At 38.6% G+C, this 21,254-nt stretch overlaps 1 protein-coding gene across 5 annotated transcripts in view; it reads left to right on the top strand.

Annotated features, from left to right (window-relative positions):
* LOC124279954 (sodium-dependent multivitamin transporter-like) overlaps window positions 1–21,254 on the top strand; it is a 64,438-nt gene that overhangs the window by 7,262 nt on the left and 35,922 nt on the right. For 3 of the 5 annotated variants that reach the window (XM_046715837.1, XM_046715841.1, XM_046715842.1), the window contains exon 1: window positions 10,644–10,757. The exons of 1 other annotated variant lie outside the window; for it this stretch is intronic. The gene's annotated coding sequence lies outside the window, so the exon portion shown is untranslated. Of the gene's footprint in view, window positions 1–2,672; window positions 2,775–10,643; window positions 10,758–21,254 lie in introns of those variants that run through there. One more of the 5 variants, XM_046715838.1, reaches the window with a different exon arrangement.

Raw genomic sequence — 21,254 nt, 5'->3', positions numbered from 1 at the left:
TAGAAGTCGACATTCTTAAACAAGTTGGATATCGCAGTGTTTTATAGGAGGGGCCGAAATTCAGCTCTCAGTATTTCTTGAAGCCAGAATCAACAATCTTAAACAAGTTGGAATGACACTCTTCTGCAGTTACCCCCACTAGATCTCACGACGCCAAAATACGGTATGATTTGTGGGTTTTTAAAAAAAAAAATTCTTTTTTTCTATTGGGGTTCTTAATTTGTTTTGATTTTTTTGTCTTTGGATTTTATTTTGTCTTTTTGCGTTTTTTGTTGTTTGTTTTGTTTTTGTTTGTTTGTGTTTGGTTTGCTTTTGTTTGTTTTTTTGGGGGAGGTGGGGGTAGTTGTTTTGTTTTGGGGTTTGTTTTGTTTTGTTTTATTTGGGGAGGGGCACAGTTTGAGAGTAGTTCCAATGTCCTCAACCCAGTAGGCACCCGTGACGATCCTGGCAACACATTCTTGTAGTGAAACTCTACTAGTGGGTTCGGGCGATCGTAAGTAGATTTAATCGTGTCCATGTTGTGTAGATCGATGCTCATGATGTCAATCACTGGATCGTCTGATCCCGACTCGATTATTTACAGACCGCCGTCATTTACCTGGAACATTGTTTGAAAACAGCGACAACCAACAATGAGAAACAACAAAGGAAACAAATCAACAGGAAGTAGACTCTTCACGTGGTCAATATATAACCTACCTGGACAGATGGCATGTCGATCACTCTCGGTGGAGACCAATGGCATTTTTGGAGGTGTTGATAGTATCAGAGCCTTGCAGTATCGCAAGTTTATTTCTCGTCTATTTTTCTTTGAGTACTTTAAAGGAGAATACGAGTGAATTGCAATAATTTGCTTGGTGAAAGATAAAGTCATCAGAAACATATTCCCAATATCCTTTACAATATATCAAAAGTTTTGTTTTCGTTCGGATTCTGCTTTAAGTCCATGTGCACTAAATACTGACTACCGCGGCCATTTTGTGCCTGCACTTTTACCATAATTTGTATGCCCGGTCACGAGGCCTTCAGTACCGAATAACCATTTTTCTGATGTATTTGACATATTGCAATGTTAAACAAACCTGTACTTCTTTTCATACATTATGATGTGTTCACAATAATCAGTGTATTTTTCAGTTGAATCAATTTGTTTATGTGTTCTTTGCCGTTATAACTAATTATGGTCTCACGGCATGAAAATTGTGTTTTTAATCCTCTGACTCACATGATGGTTAAACCATGAACCCATGTTTACTCCTGGCCATCAATCAGTGGTAGAGATATCCCACAGCTGGTCTGGTCATTTTGCCCTGGTTTCACACCTAACATGCGCGACCACTCGAGCATAACTGCTTACCCCTTCAGGAGAGAGTGAGAATGGACACTCATGGCAATTGTGTACTCTTGAAGTGATGTGAAAGAGGATTTTGTGCGAGGTTTTCTTTTGTTCACGGAAATGGTTTCGTCACTTGCATTTAAAATGGCGGGTACATAGTGATTCGTCAATCGTTTACTGACCCGACTGAATTGTGCACCCACCATGAAATGACCGTCCTTGGAGGACTTCTGAAGCTATTGTTCCATGACGCGAGCTGAGAAAGTAAACACTGAAACGTGATTACTATGTTTCCAAATATCGAGACCCAAATGCGTGTGCTTACATCCGGATGCCTTCATTTGATACCATTCACATGTTAACAATAACATCTTTCACCCGTTAAGTTTCTGTTTAGACTTGATCTTTAACAACGTGCGTGATCTTTGTAGGAGATTAGGTGGACATGCTTGGTGACTCTACTGATGCATCTCATCGTATGTTAATTACGCTGACTGAAGCTCATGATGTCAATCACAGGATTGTCCTGGCCGGACATGATTACTTACAGACTGGCGTTATGTAGATGGAACATTGAGTGTTAAACAACGAACAAACAAACACAAACCTATATCCCAGAGGTTAAAGTCCCTTCTCTTTACGCAATAATTGTTTACGTCTTTTGGCCAATAGTACATTGAGTGGGCGTTCATCTTGAATATAAATGCAGAGCAACCTCGAAACTGAAATCATTCTGTATGGGGTTTTTCAATAACGGACTTTTATCATAGTTTTATATCAACCTCTTAGCTCACATGCCGCAGATTTGACACATCAGTAAATAAATCTTAAACGATATATTCGCACCATCAGTTTAGAGTAGAACATCAAACTTAAATATAAGCTGTGTGTTGTGATATAACTAAAGCCTTTGATGGGAAAACTGCGTATGGTTAGTGAGCACAAACAATATCTATGGTACGTTATTAAATTTGTATACAAGTTAAGCAAACAATAAAGCTTAGTAAGTGGCCATTGGCGTACTGGTGTACCTCAAGGATCTGTACTGGGGCCACTGTTGTGTACCGTTTACACTATAGTGACATTGTTGAAAAGCGCTGACGACATACAAAGCTATAAACATGTAAATACATAGATGAAATGTTCTTGTTGAAGTCCATACACAAACTATACAGGCATATATTCATTCCTTAAATTGTATAAACATCAAGCATGTGATTATACACATCATCATATTTCATGTGACTTAAATAAAGCATTTCTCTTTTCGACTTTCATCGAAAGAAACTGAATCTAGTTTCTGTTCAACCAATGTGTTTAGCGCAACCCAGAATGGGTTCAGAAACCCTGTCTCCCCATTGGTTATGATTTAGGCTTCCCAGTTCCGCGGTTGCTGTAGAGTTTACCAACAAACTCAACTCTGACGCTGGTGATTCAGGTAAGCGCAAGAACCTTACACATGTATTATGATATCTATGTTATTATTTACATTTGCATTTAGTAGAGAATATGTTTCATCAATTTCCTAGAGATTTAACCATTTAGAATTATTGTTTAACCAAATGGAAATAGCTAAATTTAGCATGCCGACACTGGTTCGTGACGAAGTCACCGTGAGGTTCATGTTATTTCAATGGAGGTTCTGGAAATACCTACTGAGAATAGTGATGATGATATGCCCTTGTCGGATGTCTCGAAGTTATTTTTTCTTGGTCCCATGAATATCGAGACAACGGTGCTCGACTGTATGTTTATCAGCTTCAGTGACTATCCATGATTTAAGGCAAGATATTGACAAGTGCAGCTTGCATATGACAAGTACGTATCATTGTCTGATTGGTACCAGAATAGTTATAGTTACAATATAGAAATAATATATCAATTGTAGTTGGTCCGGTAGGGTAACATGCCATGTTGTCCAGCCGGGTCTATAAATATCTTTAAAACAGCAGGCTTACTTGGGAAGGGGAAGGGGGAGTGGCACGATTCAAGTAGAACTTGGGAAGATTGCACTTATAAGTCATGATGCCATGCTTCCAGGTATACATAATACAGCTGAATTCCTTCAGAAATAGCAGGAAGCGATCACAATCGGCTAGACTTGCACAAGTCTCTAAGTCACCAATTATTCGTGTAAATCATAATGTCTAGATTATATGAACACAGCCAAGTACTGCTGTGTCGAACTACGGTTGTCTAGAAGTAAAAGCTTGGTCCCTGGGTATTCCTAATGTTCCTAACATTGTGTAGTTATGTCGAGCTTCGGATAACTCGAGTGAACTGTACTCTTATCTATCGTATTCCTAATACTCCTAACACTGTGTAGTTATGTCGAGCTTCGGATAACTCGAGTGAACTGTACTCTTATCTATCGCTTTCATAATGTTCCTAACATTTTTTAGTTATGTCGAGCTTCGGATAACTCGAGTGAACTGTCCTCTTATCTATCGTATTCCTAATACTCCTAACATTGTGTAGTTATGTCGAGCTTCGGATAACTCGAGTGAACTGTCCTCTTATCTATCGTATTCCTAATGCTCCTAACATTGTGTAGTTATGTCGAGCTTCGGATAACTCGAGTGAACTGTCCTCTTATCTATCGTATTCCTAATACTCCTAACATTGTGCGGTAATGTCGAGCTTCGGATAACTCGAGTGAACTGTCCTCTTATCTATCGTATTCCTAATGCTCCTAACATTGTGTAGTATCAGTTAAATGTTCCCACTGAATAATGTCAGTGATGATGCAACTGTAAAATCTTCAATGAATGATAGATAAAATGACATGTCGAGCTCTTTGAGCTTGCATAGAAAATGTTCTTGACAATGTACTTCTGCCTGATAGCACAGCACTAAATCTATACAGGACGATGTCTTTAAACCTTCCATAAATAGATTGTCTATGAGTGGATCTGGAGAAGTAGCCTTGCTCCAAGGCTGTACTGAATGCTGAACCCATGGATGTATAGTAATTCTATCCTTTAAAGAGGCAAGTCTAGATAAGCGGACAGTACAATGATCCAAGTCTGTTATTTATTATTTTTTAGAAACTATCATTTAAAATATCATTTTATACCTTAGAGACTTGTGCACGTCTACTGGAGAAGGTTCACCGATAAATGTGCCCTTTGAATCAACACATACAATTTCCATACACATACGTGAATACACAATAGAGAAGAAGATGAAGTTTATCCAGTATATAGGCACCATGCCTACACTACATAACAAGCAATACATACACACATACATCGTTGTGGTGATTAGTAATCTATACAGATGACGGGTATACGTCATGATAGTGTGGAACGTATAGATTCTTTGGCACATTTTGAACACTTAAGTAAGTCTTCAGAATTGAATGTACACATAAGCGTGTGTTTTAAGAAAAGCAAGATTTATCAATGTGTGTTTTGTTTTAAACTGTACGTATGGAAAACATTTCTCTCTCAAATAATAAATTAAAATAAATAGCACATTTAAGCCTAAAATGAAATTCATCTTCGATGACAATATCATGACAATGTGTACATATTCTCCAAGTTCTAACAATACCCTCTCTTCTACCAATATTTTACCAAGAGAATACCGCAGGCGATAAATACAACCTTGTCTCACACCATCATTAAATGTAAATGTATCTGTTATTCCATGCGTGTTAGTTCTGATAGAATCTGTTACAATGTTGTACATGATTTGTGCAGGGTGTTGTAGTTTCTCGTGTGTATTTGATTGCAACAGACAATGGAAATATTTCTTTATCAAACTAACAAATAAAGTCTTTAGAAGTGATACACATAAAGGCGAGAATTTATGGATGTCATCTTCTGTATTTTGAAGGGAACAATGTTTCGGAGAATAATCTTTCTCCTTCATCAGGTGAAAGAAACAAATCTAGGAACAGATAGCTGTATATGTACATGTGAAATAACAACAGTGATAAAATAAAGAACAGTGGAAGCCAGTAGTTAATTGGCGCAAATAGGCAATACATCATTTCATCATTTTTCGTAAATACGTATGAATAAATCATATATATAATTTATGAAGGATAAATGTTAAATTGAAAAGGAGCCTTTGGGAGATTCAGAGAGAATCTATACTTATTCCATTTAGGGCTTTAGCATTGCAGGAAGGGCTAGGCAGTAGGGAATTTAATGTGATTCCGGGAATGTGAAACAGACTAGCAAACTGTTGATGTAGGGCAGTACTGTAAACAGCTCGCCTAATAACTGTATGGGGTTATCATCTTCGCCAGAGGATTTGCCACTTCTCAGGTTACTTGTTCGACCCACTATCTCGCGTCAGCTGCCGAGGCTACATCGGCACACTACATTCACAGTGTCTTTTGTTGTTGTTGTTGTTGTTGTTGTTGTTGTTGTTGTTACGCTTAGTCACTGAATGTATATGATTTTGACAGAAACAAATAATTGCTGTTAAGTTGAAAAGATGCCCCAGTGGGATGTGAATCTGAGGGCATCTAGACTTGCTTCATATAAATGGCTTCCTAGTGCAGAAAGGGCAGGGCGGAAGGGAAAATAACGCGGTTCAGTGACTGTGAGACCGACTAATCGTTGTTTAGATCCAAAATTGACAATTAACACTTATCAGAGGAGTACATGGTGATCTAGACAGCTAGTTGTGTAACGTCTTTCTAGTGGAAGCCTCGATGGATGTGGGTTAGATCACAGGGCAGACTTGCACAAGTCTCAAAGGTAATAATTCATAGTTTAAATGACAATTTCTAAAAAATATAAATAAAAAGAACGCATTGTCACTCTAACAGACTGGCGTTCTTAGACTGTCAGCTTATCTAGACTTGCCTTTTTAAGGGGTAGAATTACTATACATCCGTGGGCTAAGCACTCAGAACAGCTATGGAGCAAGGATACTGGCAGGGGACACAAAATACTTGATCTAGACCTCCTGTTGTCGAGCGTTCATTTTCTGGAAACCGCGATGGGTGTGGGTCAGAAAGCGAATAGTGGCAAAACGCCCGTTCGTCGTCATCTAACAGTGAGTGAGGTTTTGGTTTTACACCGATATTAGCAATATTGCAGCATTATCACGGCGGGGGACACCAACAACGGGCTTCACACATTGTACCCATGTGGGAAATCGAACCAGGGTTTTCGGCGTGACGAGCGAACTCTTTAACCAGTAGGCTACGACAACGCCCCTCGTCATCAAACAACCAGGGACCTAGTTCATTTTGGGCGAAGAACACTTGTTCAGTTATAGATTTTCGAAAGACATGACATGACAAGTCAAAACGTTAACTATTACAGGTTCGGACAACTTCTCCATATGCGAGAATAAACCAACTTCTATTCACATCTAGTCTATTCACATCTCTGCAAGTATCTACGCTTGACCTTCACTGTCTCTTAAGGTCGCGCTTCGTCAGTTATACTGACCGAGGTCAAGTGTCCGAACCCCACAGAGAAAACACTATACGTTTCTCAGCAAACAATGTACACAGATGTCCACCTGTGTGGAAACTACCTGATCATGGTTAGAGAACAGTTTAAGCTGCCTTCTGCTCGGTAAACAAGATACTTTACCTCTTACTGTCCGTTGTCCAGGCATCACCAATATGGTTTGTAATGTCCATTTGTGTTTTTATTCAGCCATGACGCTGGACAGTGCCCGTGCGTGTAATCTAAACATATGTTGAAATCAATCCTGAACAGTGTTACACACACCCATTTAATTTTACGTAAATAATACAATATGCATATCTTCAGTAATAAACTGTTGATTGTTTAGATAACGTAGAGTAAAAGCGAGGAGTTATAAGTGTCAACTTCTTTATTTAATCGAGGAACACGATGTTTCGGAACATATTCTTACTCCTTCTTTGGGTGTATGAAAAAACAAGGAGGCAGATAGAGCTATGTAAGTAGTGAGTGAATGAGTGAGTATGGTTTTACGCCGCTTTTAGCAATTTTCCAGTATTAAATGTATGACGGCGGGATATCAGTACCTGTGAAACAACAATAGTGATAAGATGATAAGAGAAGCCAGGAGTTATTTAGCACTAAATTTGTAAGGTGGATAGACAGATGGAAGCCAGGGATTGTTAATCCAGGCATGAATAATGAGATAGATAACAATGGTGGCACTTAACAAACAAAAAACGTACATTGTTAATTTACATTGCATCAAAATATATCCTGATGTCCTGAGTATGCGCAAGTACATTATTCACTTAATGTTAATAGTGAGTGAGTGAGTTTAGTTTTACGCCGCACTCAGCAATCCTCCAGCTATATGGCCGCGGTCTGTAAATAATCGAGTCTGGACCAGACAATCCAGTGATCAACAGCATGAGCATCGATCTGCGCAACTGGGAACCGATGACATGTGTCAACCAAGTCAGCGAGCCTGACCACCCGATCCCGTTAGTCCATGTTAATGGTGAACCTGGGGTACAACAATATAGTTTATTATATGTTTTGTCCATGATACGTCAGTCAAACAACACCATTGAGTATGACAGGCAATATACTACCTCAGTATCTCTTCAACTCAACCAGACTCGTGTCCTCAGGTCAATACAAGTGTCCCATTTTACACCACACGGTCATCAATGGGATCATCAGTGTTTCGGTGGGGCAATTAAGTCTTTCCCAGGTCACAGTTAACCTTACATCTTCTCATGGGTTGGTTGGCTTGCATGCGGGGTAGGCTAGTGGTTAAAGCGTTCGCTCGTCACGCCGAAGACCTGGGTTCAATTCCCCACATTGGTACAATATGTGAAGCCCATTTCTGGTGTTCCCCGCCGTGATATTGCTGGAGTATTTCTAAAAGTGGTGTAGAATTAAACTCACACACCCGTTTCGTGCGGACACATCGTCATCCATTTGTGTCAAGGTCGTTTAGTTGGGGATCAAAATCGGGTCGACTTGCAGAAATAACAATAAAGAATTGGTAGGTTTCATGATTGGTGATCGATAGGCCAATCACCCATGATTATGTTCACATTGAGTTTTAATCGATTGCATGCGATGGTAGCGTAGAGATCGGCAAAGCAGGCGGGTTGGGTACACCGAAGTGTCCGGCCTTGTCATAATGTATTGTACTGTGAAGCATTTCGAGTCGGGGATCATCTCAAATGTTGACAAAATAAATTTGAAAGACTCACGAAGACTGAATCTACAGACTAAATTTGCTGCTGAAGTCCGATTCAGATAAATACCCCAAGTTGTTCTGGTGACATTCACTTCACAGCTAGTTCGTTGTGTAAGTTTCTATGGAACATTTCTCCGCCACCATTTGCTTCGGGGAATAATATACTCATGCCAAAAATGGTTGTCACCCCCTTCAATTTTTTTAATTGGAGAGGGGGTGTGAGGTGGGGGTGTGAGGTGTGTGAGGGTTGGGGTGGGGAGGGGGGTGACAACCATTATTGGCATGAGTATAGTTCATTTTAAATTCCCATTTGGCTAGCGTTTCTTTCATTATTCTGTCCTCGTTCTCAATTCATTGATAATTTCAAGTGGTTAGTCATAACAGGGCTGTACCTCTTCCAACAATACATACGACTGCTAAGGCAATTCAGTAAATTAAAGCCCCTACAAACGTGATGATCTATCTGTCTTCTGATATGTCTATGCTTATCTTTGAAATGGATAGGATGGAATATCAGTCTTCTGATGAGGGGGCGCTTTGATCTAAGTGCACGTTATTCACAAGTAACACATTTGGAGACAAACCCATAATGTTTTTAAACATATTTAGCCAGTATTACGTGCCCTTGAACACATAAATGTTTTGTCCATATCCATTTCTATTGCCATCAAGGTATAGGGTAACTTCTTTGTCTTCCAAGTGATAAGTTGCTTGCAGTTTAATCATATTCTAATCATTTACTTTAGTGATGCAGGATTCTAAATTGCTTCGCTAAAGATGCTTTATCCTGTGATAATGTACACTTTTGGAGTTACGTCATAATGGGCTTACGTCACGACGTTGTTTAAATTTAGTCCCAGTGATCTAAGGTATCCATGGAAACAGCGTTGGTTTATAACCGTCAAGAATCCACAATACTTATCGTTGAAATAATTTAAATTTGTGAAATAATTGAATGTTATTACATCGGAGGGAAGATGGCGAGATGTCAAGTATCTCTCAAACCGCGAAGTATTTCCAAAGTTATTCTGAACCACAGTGCCGGTGACACAGCAGCCGGAATGTCGTCCCTGACGGCGTTGGTGCCCAGGGAATTATGTCTGTGTCTGGACACAGTCATAACAGTCGATAAGCAGTTGACTGTCTGGCATTTAGTTCCATGTCACACAAATCCAAGGCTGGTGCTGTTTTGACGCTATGTTCATCCGAAAAATATCATCTTAAAAAACCCAGCGACACTGAATTTCAGATATTGTCATAGTGCTAACTCCGTCCTACTGTGCACTGCGGAATGTTTCGAATGACTGAAACAGAAGGAAATCTAAAACAAACTAACTAGACAAATTAAATCATTTTTCATTACTGCATACGGTCATTGACAATCACACTCTGGATGAGAATAAATACTTAGGTACTGGTATTCTAACCATTGGAAATACCAGCACGGGTTGCTGGGAACCAACTGGATCCTGGTCTCCCAATGGAAAGACCAGCGTAGATTGTTGGGGACCAATTGTATCCCGGTCTCCCAATGGAAAGATTCGTATAGGTTGTTTGGGACCGATTGTATCGCAGTGTACCGATGGAAAGACCAGCGTTGTCAGCTTGGTACCAATTGTATCCCGGTCTCCCGATGGAAAGACCGGCGTAGGTAGCTTGGGACCAATTGTATCCCAAATTCTTCTCCTGGTACTACTTCTGTTTTCCATCTCAAAAGCCAACTTTGATAATAGAAAAAAATAGAGGACCAAGAACGTATCCCTGACGGACTCTGTGTGGACAAGGAAACAGTTCTGACAGCATATTAACATATTTAAGGCGATCCTTCACCGCTGTGTAAATAGATTGTATGGAGCTAACCACTTTAGGAGAAACGACTATATTCTTCAGCCTCGACCATGATTTTATACGCCGGACTCTGTCAAAGCATCAGAACCCACCAGCTATATGAGAAAAATGCAATATATATTCACATATGACAAGGATATAATGTAAATACATATAATGAGTGAGATTTCCAATGAAATATGACAAAATTAAGGTAACATGAGTTCTAATGTTAAGATGATGTTGATGAATTTAGACAGGTTGTTCACATGTGTTTACTCTAGTACTGGATAAACATTTTTCAGCTTATATATATTAGGCTATTCGTAGAGATCTTTATGCATGTATACAGGGCTTCACACGTGAAAAGGCAGTGGTACTCGTCACCAACCGCCGGGGAATTCACAATTGCACAAACGTTCCACTCTTGGGATATCAGACCAGCGTCCGGTTTCAACTGGTAAGATGATGTTTGTTGTTCTAAGTTTCAAGATTGGATAATGACCTTTTTTTAGGTGATAAAGACATTTTTCAATACTTATATAGCTATGTAAACTTTCGCCAAGTCAACCAATAACCAACGACCCTTTTGCACTCACTCGCCCAAACACACTTTAAACCGGATTTAACATAAACCGCATGACTAGCTGGTTTCTAAACATATTCACACGAGGTCCCATCAGGGGATTAGTGAAAATTCTGAGGGCCACCGACCTGGAAATGCAACAGACATGAAATATTACACATGGGCTCGTACTGCGTTAACCGTTGTGTGAAAGGTCACAAAGCCATACAAAATAGATATCCCTTCATACAATAACAAATTTATAGGTTCATCACAATTGTCACACAAGTTGACTCCCTAAAACCAGGTACAATCAACCCATACTGTGAAAGTACAATCAACCCATACTGTGAAATATCCGGCATAAATACATTAACCAAACACCATAACATGCACCATTAGTTACATTCACAGAGACACTTCACACCACCTCACTTAAAGGGGCACTGATGTCTTACAATTTGGCGGGCTGGTTGTTGCCTTTGACTTTTTCCCGAGCATCCCCTGATGATATTCGACACATTTCGACTGGTTCGTGATCTGTGCTGCGCTAACCCGAACACGTATTTGAGTGAGTGTGGTTGTACGCCGCTGTTTGCAATAGTCAAGAAATATCATGGCGGGGACACCAGAAATGGGTTTCACACATTGTACCATGTGGGTAAGAAAGCTTATTTGAGAATATTAAGGCGTTTCCTCACTTTGATAAACAAAGATAAAATACAGGTCAGTCATGGAATTTATCGTGTGTCACGTCGGTAAGATGAGTCACGGCGTTTTGATGAGTTTTTTAGACTCTATCAAAACTAATCATTCAACATTGTTTATCGATCCATTCGTGTGTAAATGTAACGTTAGTGTTTAAATAATTGAAATGTACACTTTGGCAAGTAGAAACAAACTTGTATGGTTCGGTTATTGTACGAATTGCCCGCAAAGTCGGCACATCCAGTTAATTATAATAATAACTATTGAAGTATGGCATTTTTGGTCGGCCATTTTGTAATCACACCAAATTAAGTCTTCTACCCAAGATGTATATTGGTACAGTTTGGAAAACACGTCATGATACAGATTATTCGTGTCTTGTACTCGTTTCAGTATTCCTTGTGTCTTTGGACCCAATTGCATATGATACAGATAAGTAATAAATCGGGGAAACGTCTCTTTAAACGTGCTCCAGATGAATTTCTTCAGTTTGGCTTGTATCATGTTTTCGTGTTACCTCTTTTCATTTACAGCTGTCGTTTCTCATCCAAAAAAGTCTTTATTCAGCTCACGCGTACGTGAATACATTTGTCTTATACCTTGCTCTTCGAGATCAGCTATGTTATTTTTCCTGTTGCCGTGTGTGACATCACTTAACGATACAACATCATCATCATCATTATTTTCCATTTCATGACATTGTTTATCGTGTAAATGTCTTTGTAAGTTGTGGTTATTGCTAAACACTTGACCACAATAGTCACAATCTGACAGAGGACATGGTCTCTTCACAGGAGAGAAGTTGTCGTCTTCCTCCCACTTCCTTTTAACTTGGGGTATTCCAGGTGGACCCACTGAAGACTTTTCAGGACACCATTTTCTTCTGTGTTTTTGCAAATCATGCACGTCTTGAAACACGAGTCCACAGTCATCACAAGATGGCATTGTTGGGAGGTTTTCTTCACACGTCTGCTTACTTTGAACGTCTAACTCGGACTGAATTGTCCTAGCTTGGAGGCCTCCTTTTAAACTGAGGCCTTTTGAACTGCATTGGGACAAAGTCACAAATGGGGAGGTGTTTGAGGTTTTAGATCAACCGACAAGTATCCATAAGGTTTCTGAGTAGCCCTTTGAAATGGCTCGATGAAATGGTCTGTGATACCTGGATACATTTGCCTCGCCAAAGTCATGATGGGTTGTTGATCGATAGGGTTGTTTAACAGAAGCAGATAATGACAGTTTCTTCGTTGTGTGGGATCCTTACTGTAATACAAATTCTGGTTCAAGGCTATCACTGAGAGATTACGATGATGACTTCCTTCGGTAAAAAGATCTGTAATGCGTGGATCTTTGCTGGCAGTAGACATTAAGTCGGCGAGGATAACCATGTTCACAACACTAGGGTCCAGAAACGCATCCTTTTCGAGGTGAGAAGGAATGCCTTGATGAAATTCAACGTAAGGATAAACATAGGCTTGAATGGTGTTATACAGTGGCTGCCATCGTCTGTAGAGCCATATAATACGTTCAGGATAAGGTTTAATGTTCATCCTTTCTAGAAGCTGCTTCACTAAGTAGGTTTTCCCACAGGAGGTGGGCCCTGTGACGATCGTGGTAAATGGATGTAGGAGCCTAAATTCTTCAAATGACTGGGTAGTACTTTCTGATGAATGTGGTTGCACTGGTTGCATCACAGGTGATGGTACTTGTGGTGGTGGTGGAGGAGTAGGAAAAGGAGGAGGAGAGGGTTGTTGATGTTTCCGTCTTCTATGTTTCAACATATTGTCTGTCCTGGAAAACGTCTGATAGCACACGGGACACGTTGCTGACTGCATGGTGCTCCAAGTCTAAATGACAGGGAACCATGTCTACAGGCTGCTTTTATCTAAAACGTCGCCTTCCGTTTCTTCATGGGAATCTGGGAGGAACTTCCAGATTTAGACCCCCCCTTTCTTCTGCATCTGAATAAGAGCCTTGGCGTGTTCGACCACTTGTTGAGTAGGAATAACGAAATTAATCTTAGGCTGTTCTCAGGGTTTTGGTTCCTTTTGTTTCTTCCACTCATTCAGTTCCAAATATCGATCGAAAGACATCATGGCAGATTTGTCTGCTCCACGCATTATAGAATGATAAGGATCTCCTTTCCCTTCAGCCTGGAGCATGTAAAACCGTGTCCATTTATCGGCATCGGGTACGAAGAGTTCGTATTGTGGATTATTCATGATGAAAACGGGAGCGACTTGAGGTGATGTGTCACTGTCACTGGTCCATGGCTAAATGAAGCTAGATAGCCCTTGTGGCCTGTTATATATAGATATCCACGGTTTGAATTGACCTTTCATGGCTTGGTATAGCTTTCAACATCACTGCCAGGATGTTTTTGGATGGTCATACATGCTCTTTCCCGGAATGACAAACTAAACCTAAGACGGGTGTACCAGATGTACTAAGCCAATGCTCTATCAAACAACCAGGCATTTTGAATGGCTTCATCTCTAAGAGCATTGACAAACTGTGGTTTCAAAACAAATGCGACGATAGGCATGTAAAAAGACTCTTCCACATACTATCTGTCGTCCAAAGGGGGTGTACTAATCTTCGTAACACAGCTAGTTATTTCTATCATTTTTCCTCAGGAAACGACGCCTTTCATATCGAGTCACTGGTAATCTTCCCTTTGATAATCATTGATAATACCATTGACGGCAAGAATCTGTTCTCTGTTCATTTCTAAGATATCTTGTCTAATCTCCTCAATGTCTTGAAACATTAACATGAACCTTTAAAATTTGTAATGTTTCAACACGTACCTAGCCATAATAATTCTAGCAAACAAGCTCTTATCATGGTTGGGATCTCAATGACCTCTATTTATACATCGACAAAAGACTATACATAGACAACCAATGCATATATATACTCTGAACATTGATTTATATCTAATATTCACAAATTAATTGTCCCCTCTGATTAAGTACACAAATCCTGCCTGGGCCATGTGCTTCAGTAACCCATGCTTGTCGTAAGAAGTGACTAACGGGATCGGGTGGTGAGGCTCGCTGGCATGGTTGACACATCCCATCATCATATCCCAATTGGGTAGATCGATGCTCATGCTGTTGATCACTGGAATGTCTGGTCCAGATTCGATTAATTACAGACCATATAGCTGGGATATTGCTGAGTGCAAGACAAAACTAAACTCACTCACTCACTTAATGCATTGCTGGAGGTTTGACATGAGACAACTGTTCGTTGTACAAATCTTTGTTTTACAACTGATAAATAATCCTCCCTATGTCACTGAATACATTTAACCTACAATACAATTCTTAACACCAGGAGGTCCTAACCTCTTCATACCCCACACAATACAGTCACAAGAAGCTTACACCAGTATTTCATTGTACTGTCTGTGGAATAAGAGCGGCTAACGGCATGTGAGTAACCTATTTGTCACATGATGTCAAATAAGTGTCATATATAGTGTCACATAAGATGGGTTTTTTTATGTTTGCAATTTTAGAGTAAAGTTTTAAAATTTTAAGTAAAAGTGAAAGTTTTACAGGAGAACACATGTAGGTTTGTTTTCTTATCCAGTAATATATATGACAAATGCTAAATCATTTCATCACTGTACAACCACTTGCCACCCTACTTGAGATATTCAGTGACCATCAGTCCTCAACTGCTTACTATTTCCTGTCTTTAATTCCGGTCAGACACTTCTCTCCCTACATAACGGAAGCTGACCACTTGTCAGCATACATTCATTGTAGGCTGTGCGCCATCACGCTGAAAATTAACAACAACCATTCCATGTACACATGATTACAGTCTGACCTATAAATTACAATAAAACAATTTCTGGTCAACTTGAACCGGCTAACTTTGCGACCACAGGAAGCCTCACACAGGAAGCTAAACACATCAACCCTCCCAGGTCCGCACCAACTGTCACCTACTTGAACATATCTGTACATGCATAAGCATAAGTGATACAAATGACAGCATTAATTACTTAAAATGGTAGTCAGTTTTAATGACTGAAAGGAGGTGCTTTTAACAAACATAACACCTTACACTATTTCATCCGATCATAGCTGTCACATGTCTCTTCAGTTACGGCTCAGCGAGCAGGCGATTGTGCTGTTAGTAGTACTCACAATAGTGCATAGACAGCGCCCTATTCACGCATATCATATACGGGGGCCCACATGAATGTTAACAGCTACAACCGTTTATTGTTGACAGATATGTAAAATAAATACTCAGAACTTCGGAGTTGTTCCTTGTTTGACAGCGTATTTTAAACTGGCTAGAGATTTGATTTAACAAAATGCGCTGTGATATTTTGACCTAATAAATAACAGCTAAATTCCACCTCATAGTGTGATATTAATTCTACGATGAAAAAAGATTTTGCTATGTGAACACTCGAGTTGGCAAACTCATACCACTCATAAAATAATTGAATAATAATCACAGATCAGTAAGGTGAACCTGTAGGTCACACACACCGGGGCTGGTAAACGGGACTCCCAAAGGAGGGTGGGGATCAATAGTCGATTAGGTCATACAAAGGTCACACCTATGTGTCAGACTCGCTGACTTTGTTGACACATGTCATCTTATCCCAATTGCGTAGATCGATGCTCATGATGTTCATCACAGGTTAGTCTGGTCCAGACTCGAGTATCTACAGACCGCCGTTATTGTCCTAAATTTGATTGGCTGCCCTACAAACTGTAGTCCTGTCTCCTGCCACGCTTAGCTGCGTTAACCAGCAAAACATCTCACAGCAGTTAATGGCTCCAAGGTGGCGTTGCTATTTACACAGCCGGAGAGTTTAAGCCTTAGATCAGCCCACCCCAACCCCCACCCCCACCCCAGGCGCCAATCCAACCAAGTGGCCGTTTTGGAATATGCATATTGAAACCGATGGTCAGATCCTTTGTTGTATGGACTATCATGTTTTGCTCCATGTTAATATAACATTTCTTCACGACAATCCCCAACCCCTATCTACACTCCGCAGCATAAAATAACTGCTCCCTAGGTTAAGTTGAAATTTATTTTATTATTTGAAAAGACGGAACGGTTACATTAGCACAAAACATATTTAGACAAAAATATAGCACTCTTTCAACCAGTCCCACTTACCGATTTCGTTGACGCCGTTAAATCCCCATGAAATACTTGCTGAAGACTATTAAAGTTAGGTTTAAGTTTCCATACGTTTCCAAATATTCTTACTATTTTATGAGCAACAAGAATAAGTGAAACTCATAGATCATGCACTGTCACGGACTATTCTTAAAAGACATAAAAGGTTCATGAATTTCCATTGTAATTACCACTGAAGCCCAATGTCTCCACATACCAGTAACACATCTGTCACAAACAGAACAGAGCGTAACCGTCTTGCATCACCGCTATGTTGCTATCACCTGCAGGCGTTAAAGGACGCCAGCGCTCAGTTCGCCAAACTCGCTTACAACTCACGTGTGTGATCTGTACGCAAAAAGTACCAGTCTATGTAGTGAAAACTTGAAGGTAAATACAAGATTGCTCTTTATTCGTTTCTAGCAAGGTTGTGCTTTATCTATGTTTGTACGCATCGATGCTAGTATTTATATATGTACCTATGTATGTATCTAAGTGTGTATATATGTCAACAATCTTTTCATATTTTTTAAACGCTTTTTAAATATTGCTAATATTCTTTTTTAACTCTACTACTACTCTACTACTCTAGTACATATTTTCTCAGCACTTCCTAACCCGCCAAAAACATTCATCGATGAACTCAATAAAATAATCTATAGATTTATATGGAATAATAAAAATGATAAGATTAAATGGTCTAATATCAGTAGAACTTACGAAGATGGAGGCCTCAGAATGATTGACATTGAATGTTTCATTAACTCTTCGAAATTATCATCACTGAAATGTCACTTAAAGAAAACTTCAAATTTTAATAGCATTTTTCCCTTAAGTCAACTGTACTTTCTAGGTTCTAATGCTGTTGATTGCTTATCTGGTAAAGATAATCCCTATTGGAGAGATGTTTTATGTGCTTGGAGAATATTTTATAAAAAACACACCTTTGACAGCGATGACTTAGACCAAATCTTAGCTCAGCCACTCTGGTTAAATCATTTCTTTAAATCTTCATACATGATAAAAAATTGGTTTAAGTGCGGTATACATTATGTCAGCGATATTTGTAATGAAAATGGATTTCTCAGTTTTGAAGATGTAAAACAGAGGTACAAAATAAGCGGAACCTTCTTAGACTATCATCATTTGTTAAATAACATTCCAATGAACTGGAGACAACTGGTAGGAAACAGAACTCTCTGCTTAAATCAATTAAACATTAATAGAGTTTACCTAGATATGATCTCAAATATTAAAGGTTCAAGGATATTCTATGATAAATTGATTAAGAACAACGATACCCCTAAAGTACTAGAGTATTGGAAAACTGTCTTTCAGCAGGATATAATGTGGAGCAATGTATTAAGATATTACAGGAAATGCACAAATGATTGTAAGCTGTTTTTTCAGTACAGATTTATTTACAGAATAATCTATACAAAGAAAGAACTATTGAAGATGAAACTAGTTGATAATGATACTTGTACTTTTTTGTAAAAATACCTCAGAAGACATATTGCATGTATTTTTTTACTGTGATTTAGTTAAAAGCTTTTGGCGAAATGTAGAACAATTTCTAAATGCCCACCTCCAGTGTGATGTCACATTTACAAAATTCACTATCATGTTTGGAATGTTCTCAAACAATAAAATACTAAACCATGTTATACTTCTTGTCAAATGATTCATTTATGTTTCAAGTATAAAACAACAAACACTTTCCCTTGAGGGATTTCTTAAGTTATTAAAAGATATATATACAACTGAAAAATATATAGCTAGGAAAAACAATAGCTTAGATCCCTTTATAAGGAAATGGAAACATTTTATACCTTACTATGTGCTAAACATTAAATTCAACTTATAATATCAGCTGCGACTTCCAGACCCTACTCACTACAACCATACTATTCAACCTTACCCCTCCAATTTCATATTCCCTCCACAGAAACTTTAATGACATCTTATGTATCTATGTAATTGTTGTAATCTCACGATGTTATATATATATATATATATATATATATATATATATATATATATATATATATACATGCGTGTATGTATGTGAATATGTATGTATATGTATATATGCATGTGTATATATGCATATGTGTGTGCGTGTCTGTATATGTATGCAATACTGTCTTTTATGTCATATATAACCTTGCAAAACATCATTGAAGCTATATACATATGTATTTGGATGTTGTCCTCTTTGCCATATGTATTTTATGTGAGACTTGAAATGGAATTAAAAAAATATTTTAAAAAACTGTGAATTTTAAAAAAAATATATATATTTTTTTTAAGGTGTCATTTCGGCCTCTCGAGGCCTGGTGTTTGCATTTTATATGCTGTACTATGCTGTCTCATCATTTATAACACATGACACTATAATAAACTACTACTATTAATTAATGCAATTTGTCCTGAGAGCATGCTCTGGAGGTTGATTGTTTATACACGATATTCAGGATTTCATTGTTGCGTTACATGTCTGGTTTCAACAATGCTATACGTCACGTCACAGTACATAGCAGGCCACCACTCTGCACAATTTATACTTAAATTTACTGTTGCGTAACATTTCAGGTTATTGTTACCAGAGGCCATATTACATGATCTCTGCTGTTACAGCATGTCAAGTCAATATTAAACAGTTTTACTTCACTGCTGTACCATTTCAGGTTATTGTTACCAGAGGCCATATTACATGATCTCTGCTGCTATAGCATGTCAAGTCAATATTAAACAGTTTTACTTCACTGCTGTACCGTTTCAGGTTATTGTTACCAGAGGCCATATTACATGATCTCTGCTGCTATAGCATGTCAAGTCAATATTAAACAGTTTTACTTCACTGCTGTACCAAGTTTCAGTTTTACTTCAGCTGTACCGTTATTATTGTTACCAGAGGCCATATTACATGATCTCTGCTGCTATAGCATGGTCAATATTAAACAGTCTTCAAGAAGGTTATTGTTACCAGGGGCCAAAACAACATGGCCCAACCTTTTCGAGATGGCCAAGTTCTTGGCAGATGAACAAGGACTGAACGAGGCAAAGATGCTTCAGTACAATGCCGGCCAAATACTGTCCCCCAAAAGTAGTTCAGAGATTTGGAGGAACGACTAGATACCTTGAAGTTCAGGCTTGCAAATAACCACCTGACATTGATGGAGTACTTGGACAATGACAGACAGACAGACAGACAGACAGACACAGACACAGACACAGACACAGACACAGACAGACAGACAGACAGACAGGTTTTATTCAGTAGTTAAGGCCCAGTGGCCCAGAGTACAAATGGAGTTGCTCAATTACAACTATTGGTCACGTGACAAGAAATTATGGTTTTACATGTGATTTACGGATGGACATCAAATGTTTTAAGAAAATGGCAACAGATTTAATAATATCAGCATTATTAGAATTAAGCACATTATATATCGTTTGTCGGGCATCATCAGAGCATTTTAAATACTTCTTTCGGCAGGCAGAGAAAGTCTTACAGACTAATAATAGATGGTGTTCGTCTTCAGTTTTACCAGAAGAACAATAAGAACTTGATAAATCTTCCAATGTATTATTATCTTTTCTAAAACGTTGTATTTTTAAGGCATGTAGAGAGAGATTCTAAATTTACAAAAATTTCTTAAAAGGGACTTATCACTTATCATTAAGAACACTGATATATTTTTCAGGTCCGAACATCGATTTACATTGTGAACAATGACTAAGAAAACTGGATGAATTGACTGATGCGTACCAATTCTGAATATATATCTTTTATTCGTTGTTTAAATGTTGACAAAAACATTTTTATATCACCAACATCTTGCTTAAACCAAACATAAGAAAACCCGCTTGAAAACCACATATTTCTCACATCTGAAGCCCATGAATACTTTCCACATTTATCTAGTGGTAACAATATTTGATAGCTTTGATGGGGGTAGCGATAATCAGGCATTCTTATAAGTTTAATCCAGTATCTAATAACTCTCATTTGACTCTCAATATGCATGTTATAGCGTCCTGTTTCTCCAAGTACGGCTTTATTGTAAGCAAATATACCTACTGTAAGAAATCTGTTAAAATAGGATGCATGGACATTTTCAATGGCTTCGAAATAGTTTGCTCCCCAAATTTCTGATCCGTATATCAAAATTGGTGCTATTTTAGTGTCAAAAAGTAAGCAAGTAGAATCAAATGAAACAAACTTACTAGCCTTAAAAAGTTTGAAAATGGAAAATAATGCCTTCTTAGCTTGCGCTACGATGGTTTTACATGCCATGGACCAATTTAATCGGCTGGAAAATAAAAGACCCAAATATTTATAATATGAAACAACATTTATATTTTTGCCACGGAATGACCATTTTTCAGAATGTGCCACTATACCCCCGTTTCTAAAAACAACTATACTAGATTTTTCCATATTCAACTCTAATCCCCATGTGTCACAAAATGTTTGAAGAATATTCAGCTGTCTCTGCAAACCGTTTACCA

This window comes from Haliotis rubra, unplaced genomic scaffold (genome assembly GCF_003918875.1).
Source record: "Haliotis rubra isolate DU_JTF1 unplaced genomic scaffold, ASM391887v1 Scf259, whole genome shotgun sequence".
Classification (NCBI taxonomy): domain Eukaryota; kingdom Metazoa; phylum Mollusca; class Gastropoda; order Lepetellida; family Haliotidae; genus Haliotis; species Haliotis rubra.
The sequence above is the reverse complement of the archived record's forward strand: the minus strand, read 5'-3'. Positions and strand labels throughout refer to the sequence as shown.